Here is a 7,500-nt window from a genome sequence, read left to right on the forward strand (position 1 = left end):
GAGTACAGAGAAGGTTCACCAGATTGATCCCTGGGGTGGCAGGACTTTCATATGAAGAAAGACTGGATAGACTCGGCTTGTACTCGCTGGAATTTAGAAGATTGAGGGGGATCTTATAGAAACTCACAAAATTCTTAAAGGGTTGGACAGGCTAGATGCAGGAAGATTGTTCCCGATGTTGGGGAAGTCCAGAACAAGGGGTCACAGTTTAAGGATAAGGGGGAAGTCTTTTAGGACCGAGATGAGAACATTTTTTTTCACTCAGAGAGTGGTGAATCTGTGGAATTCTCTGCCACAGAAGGTAGTTGAGGCCAGTTCATTGGCTATATTTAAGAGGGAGTTAGATGTGGCCCTTGTGGTTAAAGGGATCAGGGGGTATGGAGAGAAGGCAGGTACAGGTTACTGAGCTGGATGATCAGCCATGATCATATTGAATGGCGGTGCAGGCTCGAAGGGCTGAATGGCCTACTCCTGCACCTATGTTTCTATGTTTCTATGTTTAACACTGAGCAAATTGCCGTCATCATTTGTGAGTGTGGTTGTTCACCGCTATTCACGTGCGACCCTTCATCATGTACCTGTACACTGTGTAATCATGTGTTGGCTTCCTGCTGACTGGTTAGCACGCAGCAAAAGCTGTTCACTGTACCTCAGCACACGTGGCAATAAACTACACTTAGCCAGAAGAAAGTGCAATGTTTTTTCTGTGTGCAATAATGGTGCAGTTTTAAGGGCACAGCAGTAGAGTTGCTGCCTTACCCCATTTTACATCCTGACCACGGGTGCTGTCTGTACGGAGTTTGTACGTTCTCCCCGTGACCGAGTGGGTTTTCTCCGGGTGCTCTGGTTTCCTCCCACACTCCAAACACATACAGGTTAATTGGCTTTGGTAAAGTGTAAATTGTCCCTAGTGTGTAGGGTTGCCAACTGTCTCACTCCCAAATACGGGACAAAAGGTGATGTCACCGCCCCCCCCCCCCCCCCCCCCCTGCGTGACCTCACCCAGCCAGCGGCCACGTGCTCCCGCTCCACCAACGGAGGCTGCCCGGGCCGGGAGGCGGGTTGCTATGCAACCTCCGTTAGGTGGCACCTGGCCCTCCGGGCCTACAGTGTCCGGACCTACAGCGGCCCCTGGGCCTACAGTGTCGGGGCCTACAGTGTCCAGGCCTACAGCGCCCCCTGGGCCTAATACAGGACAAGGGCAGTTCCATACGGGACAAACCAATTTAACCCAATATACGGGATGTCCCGGCTAATACGGGACAGTTGGCAACCCTATTAGTGTGTGTAGGATAGTGCTAGTGTGCAGGGCGACCAATGGTCGGCGTGCACGCACGCGGACTCGGTGGACTTGTTTCCGCGCTGTATCACAAAACTAAACTAAACTAAACTGGCCCTGAATTTAAAGAAGTCAATTATAGAATTAATCTATTTTACTATAATCCTATGGTGGTGTATGAAGAAATATGTCAGCACAGGCCCTTTGTCTAACACTGAACTGCAAAAACAAGCTACTCCACTTTATTGACGTTGGAGTTTGAAACAAGACCAGTTGGATCTTTGCGGGGAGGAACTGAAATTGGATTTTTGCTTTGCCTCACTCCTCCATTTCCTAAGATATATGGGGGGAATGGGGCCCATCCTGGGCAACATGGCCACTTTCAGGACGACGTGCAGGAAAACACTTTGCAGAAAAAATGTTCCCGATGTTGGGGGAGTCCAGAACCAGGGGTCACATTTTAAGAATAAGGGGTAGGCCATTTAGGACTGAGACGAGGAAAAAAGTTCTCACCCAGAGAGTTGTGAATCTATGTAGTTCTCTGCCACAGAAGGCAGTGGAGGCCAATTCACTGGATGTTTTCAAGGGAGAGTTAGATTTAGCTCTTAGGGCTAATGGAATCATAGTCATAGAGTGATGCAGTGTGGAAACAGGCCCCTCGGCCCAACCTGCTCACCCCAGCCAACATGTCCCAGCTACACTTGTCCCACCTGCATGCGCTTGGTCCATAACCCTCCAAACCCCTCCTACAAACCTGTACATGCTGGGAGAGTGGAAGGAAACCGGAGGCCCTTCATAGAGTCATAGAGTGATACAGTGTGGAAACAGGCCCTTCATAGAGTGATACAGTGTGGAAACAGGCCCCTCACAGAGTGATACAGTGTGGAAACAGGCCCTTCATAGAGTCACAGAGTGATACAGTGTGGAAACAGGCCCTTCACAGAGTGATACAGTGTGGAAACAGGCCCTTCATAGAGTCACAGAGTGATACAGTGTGGAAACAGGCCCTTCATAGAGTGATACAGTGTGGAAACAGGCCCTTCACAGAGTGATACAGTGTGGAAACAGGCCCTTCATAGAGTCACAGAGTGATACAGTGTGGAAACAGGCCCTTCACAGAGTGATACAGTGTGGAAACAGGCCCTTCATAGAGTCACAGAGTGATACAGTGTGGAAACAGTTCCTTTGGCCCAACTTGCCCACACCGGCCAACAATGTCCCAGCTACACTAGTCCCACTTGCCTGAGCTTGGCCCATACCCCTCCAAACCTGTCCTATCCATGTACCTGTCCAACTGTTTCTTAAACTATGGGATAGTCCCAGCCTCAACTACCTCCTCCGGCAGCTTGTTCCATACACCCACCATCCTTTGTATGAAAATGCTATCCCTCATATTCCTATTAAATCTTTTCCCCTTCACCTTGAACCTATGTCCTCGATTCCCCTACTCTGGGCAAAAGACTCTGTGCGTCTACCCAATCTATTTCTCTCATGATTTTATACACCTCTACAAGATCACCCCTCATCCTCCTGCGCTCCAAGGAATAGAGTCCCAGCTACTCAACCTCTTCCTATAGCTCATGCCCTCTAGTCCTGGCAGGGTATCACAAAATGCTGGAGTAACTCAGCGGGTCAGGCAGCATCTAGGAGAGAAGGAATGGGTGACGCTTCAGGTCGAGACCCTTCTTCAAACTGATTCAGACCCTTCTTCAGACTGACCTGCTGAGTTACTCCAGCATTTTGTGATACCTTCGATTTGTACCAGCATCTTCAGTTATTTTCCTACACCTCTAGTCCTGGCAACATCCTCGTAAATTAAGGGATATGGGGAGAAAGCAGGGATGGGGTACTGATTTTGGATGATCAGCCATGATCACAGTGACTGGCAATGCTGGCTTGAAGGGCTGAATGGCCTCCTCCTGCACCTATTTTCTATGTTTCTATGTTTCACCTCCGCAAAGATAGCTTCGCATATGCCAACACAAATCTTTCGCCCAGTCTTTGGAGTGGTCTTGAGATTGTGAGTCTATCTTCGGTGTAAACTTGAATCTGCAGTTCCTTCCTGTGCACTCTTTTGCCAACTTTCTCTGCTTTGTTTTCGTTTTGCATCCTCCTGTTTGCAGTAAACCAGTGTGGATTTCACCCTGCCACGTGGGCAGGTGATGTAGCAGCATTCCTCGGTGTGTGATATCTCACCTTTTATTTTGTATTGTGCTAGTTTGCTGTACCACATGCTGCAGGTTTGTCTGGCTCAGGTGTTTCGTTATTGGAACACACACAAAAGAACTGTGTTCCAATCTTCATCGGCGGTCACTGGAAGCGAGTGTGACTGGAATTTGAGTACACTGGAATTTAGAAGGATGAGAGGATACGCTGGAATTTAGAAGGATGAGAGGAGATCTTATCGAAACGTATAAGATTATTAAGGGGTTGGACACCTTAGAGGCAGGAAACATGTTCCCAATGTTGGGGGAGTCCAGAACAAGGGGCCACAGTTTAAGAATAAGGGGTAGGCCATTTAGAACTGAGACGAGGAAAAACTTTTTCAGTCAAATAGTTGTGAATCTGTGGAATTCTCTGCCTCAGAAGGCAGTGGAGGCCAATTCTCTGAATGCATTCAAGAGAGAGCTAGTTAGAGCTCTTAAGGATAGCGGAGTCAGGGGGTATGGGGAGAAGGCAGGAACGGGGTACTGATTGAGAATGATCAGCCATGATCACATTGAATGGCGGTGCTGGCTCGAAGGGCCGAATGGCCTCCTCCTGCACCTATTGTCCATTGTCTATTGTCCTCTCCTTACGGTCGGACGCCTGTGCGTGACTTTGTTTAACGTGGGGAGACTGGTGCACAGACAGCCACCACACGGTCCTTGACAGATCTGGGTCAGGATCCAGTGGCGTGGAGTCCAAGACGACCGGGGACCCTTTTCTGCTGCAGCCTTCATCCATCCACCTTCCCAGCCATTGTGGCGCTCCACTAAAGTCAGCCGTCATCCTCCCTCCGCCTGTTCCACCGTTGAGGTCTTGGTTGGATTGCTCTTTGTCAGGGACCTCCCCCTCGACCTTACCGCCATGGGTGACCCTACCAGGAGCGTAGCTCCAGACGGCATCGCTCTCAGGATCTCAGGACCACACAAGCTTCTCCACCACCACAAGGTGACGATCCACAGAGAAGGTTCCAATCTTAGTGCTTCACTGAAGGTCACAATGTACAGATCGTCTGAGATTGTATCTAATATAGAAAGGCAGAATAAGGGGATAGTTATTCCACCCGCAATATATTTAAATAGGACCGAATTCAGCACCATTACATAGTGCAAACCATGAGATTGCATTAACTCCTTCCATAGAAGCGATGTGTCCATTGTTTCTAAGATACCAATTCACCAGGCAATGTGTGAAATAAACGCTGACCACTTGATTTTGTGCACTTGCTTAAACAGCCATTTCAGGGTTATTTCTGCATATTTTTATTTCATTTGGAGTCTCAAAAATCACAGCCTACCACCAAATGAACAAAGTGATGAAGTTGTACAGTGGATGGAGGGATTGGTGGAGAAGCTTGTGTGGTCCTGAGATCCTGAGAGAGATGCTGTCTGGAGCTACGCTCCTGGTAGGGTCACCCATGGCGGTAAGGTCGAGGGGGAGGTCCCTGACAAAGAGCAATCCAACCAAGACCTCAACGGTGGAACAGGCGGAGGATGATGGCTGACTTTAGTGTAGTGTCACAACGGCTGGGAAGGCAGATGGATGAAGGCTGCGGCAGAAAAGGGTCCCCGGTCGTCTTGGACTCCATGCCACTGGATCCTGACCCACATCTGTCAAGGACCGTGTGGTGACTGTCTGTGCACCAGTCTCCCCACGTTAAACAAAGTCACGCACAGACGTCCCGATACCTATGGAGAGGACAGTCACACTCGCTTCCAGTGACCGCCGATGGATGGAGAGATTGGCCAACATGGGTCTTCAAGTGGTCTGAAACACGTCTTAATGCTCCAGGCCACTGAGATACAGTGAAGACATGAGCCTTGCTTTTATGAAGCTTCCTCTTTACAGGGGCATTATCTTTAAGCAAAAGATTTACATTTATATAATATGCCCAAGCACATGACAGCCAATGACCTGCACTTGATGTGTAGCCACCACCAGTGTGGGACATGGAGGAGCTAATTTCTGCACAGGAAGCTCCCACAAGTAGCACTGTAATAACCACAGGGATAATTTCCCATGGGATTCTTGAGAGAGAAATGACAATTGCCCAGGACAGCGCGGATGGATCCCAACCCCATTCCCCAACCATTGACTTATAGCCACGGCATCTCTCATGTTCACTTGAGACCAAAGACCTGGCACTGCTTTCACCGTTCATCTGGAAGACTACCTCTCCAGCAGTGAGCACTCACCCAAGACAGTTCTGGAGTGGAAAGCAAATAAACCAACAGAATCTAAAACAGAAACAGAAACGCTGGAACGCAGCTCATAGAACAGTAAGGCACAGCAACAGACCCTTCCACCCGTGATGTGTGCCAAATATCATGCCGAATTAAACATCCCTTCTGCCTGCAAGTGATCCAAATCTCTACATTCTCTGAATATTGTTATGTGCCTACCTAAAAGCCTCTTAAACGCCACTATCATTTCTGCTTCCACCCCCACCCTGATAGTGCATTTGAGGCCCTGCATAGAAAACACTTGTCTCATACACCATCTTTAAACTTTCCCCCTCTGGGTGGTTCCTTGCCAACAGTCTGTCTGTCCTTTCTACTGTTTATAATTATTTTAAGTATGTGTTAAAGTATGTTTTAGTGTTTCTTGGTTTGTTTTATGTGGGGGAGGGGGGAATTGGGGGAAACTTTCTTTCAATCTCTTACCTCAACAGAGATGTGATGTTTCTCCGTATCGTATCTCCGTCCCCACTGCGGCCTAACATCGAGGAGTTGGCGGCCTTTCCTGGAGACCGGCCCGGCGCTTCAGCCTGCGGGTGCGGCGTGGACTTTAACATCGTGGAGCTGCGATCCTTTGCCGAGGATCGACTGTGGAGAGCTCCAACCGCGGGGCCTGTGGACTTTAACACCGTGAAGCCCGCGGCCTCTGGTAAGAAGAGGCCAACTCGGGAGCTCCATGCCGCGGAGTTTCAACCGTCCCGTCGCGGGGAGTTTCGATCATCCCGACGCGAGGGCCTCGGACAGTCGGCAGCGGCGACCGCGGACGGTTCAACAGCCCCGACCGCGGGTGAACAAAGAGGAGGATGATTGAACTTTATTACCTTCCATCACAGTGAGGAATGTGGAATCCGCTGTGGTGGATGTTTATGTTAAATGTTACTTTATGTGGCTGTGTGTCTTGTTGCTTTTCACTTAGTATGGCTGTATGGTAACTCAAATTTCACTGTACCTTAATTGGTACCTGTGACAATAAATTGAATCTTGAATCTTGAATGGTGAACTTAAAGCTATGTCATTGATATTTCCAGCCTGGGTGAAGATTCTGTCTGTCTGCCCTATTTATACCTCTTATGGGTTTATAAATCTCTATCAGATCTCTCTCTCTCAGTCTCTGACGCACCAGAGAAAACAATCTGAATTTGTCCAACCTCCCCTTGTAGATAATCCCCTGTAATCCAGGGTGGATCCTGGTAAACCACCTCTGCACTTTCTCCAAAGCAGCCACATTCTCCTCATGATGAGGCGATCAGAACTGCTCACGATACACCAAATGGGACCTGTCCAACGTTTCATAAAGCTGCAACGTGACTTCCTGACTCTTGCCCTGACCGATGGAAGCAAGCATACCATACGTCTCCTTCACCACTCGACCTACTGGTACATTCACCCAGCTACGGACGTGGGGCCCAAGATCCCTCTGTAAAGCAGTGCCATGTACCTTCCCCGTATATATTTGTCCTTTCAAAATGAAACACCCCACACTTGCTTAAACTCCATTTGCCATTTCTCCACACATCTGTAATGGATCTAAGTCATGCCTCAGACAGAAACGACACTTTTTGTGTGTCTCTGCAAACTTACTAACATACACACACACACAAACATGCACATTTATACATATATACACACATATATACACGCACACACAAGCACACACACACATATATATAGTGCCTCCAGTGCCATAGTGAGGCCCACCGGAAATTGGAGGAACAGCACCTCATATTTCGCCTGGGCAGATTGCAGGTATGAACATTGACTTCTCCAACTTTAGATAGT

The sequence above is a fragment of the Rhinoraja longicauda genome, chromosome 13 (assembly GCF_053455715.1).
Source record: "Rhinoraja longicauda isolate Sanriku21f chromosome 13, sRhiLon1.1, whole genome shotgun sequence".
Classification (NCBI taxonomy): Eukaryota; Metazoa; Chordata; class Chondrichthyes; order Rajiformes; family Arhynchobatidae; genus Rhinoraja; species Rhinoraja longicauda.